The following is an 896-nucleotide window of genomic DNA, read 5'->3' on the forward strand; positions in this document are numbered from 1 at the left end:
CCTGATTTTACCTGATTGCACAGAAATTCAGTGTTCTGGGGCAGCAACAATGTTTCCCTGCAGTGATCCCTCTGCTCCATCATGAGATGACTGGGAGTTCTCACCTTGATTTTCTAATCTGTAACACAGTGAAAATGATGGACCCGTGTGTCCGCCCACGGTACCTGGTCTCAGCACCATCACTATTTTTCCCTGGAAAGCATTTTCCCATAAGTTGTGAGGAATACATCAAGAATGCAAGTTCAATGTGCACAATCGCTAAATGTGCAGGAAGAGCCCGTGGTCTTGGGTTCATTCCAGACAATGAGTGAGGCACCGGTAGGTGGGCTTGGTGTGGCTCACCTTCTTTCCTCACCGGCGACTCGGCTTTTAGCATTTTTGGAGAACCTAGAATTACTGTAGTCCATCAGTGACTTCCACAGAAGCCTCTTCTTGGGTATACACTTGTGGATTTCTGGCACTTAGAAGAGAATGATCGTAAAAGTGGGTTGTATATGAGCCAGTCTTTTTAACACATTCGAGTGCTGAAGAAAAAAGTAACGCTTCTTGCAGCCTTAACAGCAGAAAGGTAGATGTTTTTAAATGCAAACAAAATAAGAAACTGTGAAATGTACCGTGTGTGTATTTGAGGGAACCCTATTACGGCTTAGATTTTAAAACACCAGCTTGGGGCAGAAAAAAAGCCACCTGCCTGTAGGGTTCATCTAAATGCACTATGCTGTAACAGTCACATGCTTTCTCTCATAATGTCCTGAAACACATGAATAATCTAGCCAAGGACTGAGTTAAATCCATTAACTCAGCTAATTTGAAATAACCTGGCATGTTCACTGCATAATATGGTCTCAGCCCAGGGATAGAAATTGGATTTCAACAGACCGTTCCCCCAGTGTATC

The sequence above is a fragment of the Cebus imitator genome, unplaced genomic scaffold (assembly GCF_001604975.1).
Source record: "Cebus imitator isolate Cc_AM_T3 unplaced genomic scaffold, Cebus_imitator-1.0 Scaffold384, whole genome shotgun sequence".
In the NCBI taxonomy this organism is placed as follows: Eukaryota; Metazoa; Chordata; class Mammalia; order Primates; family Cebidae; genus Cebus; species Cebus imitator.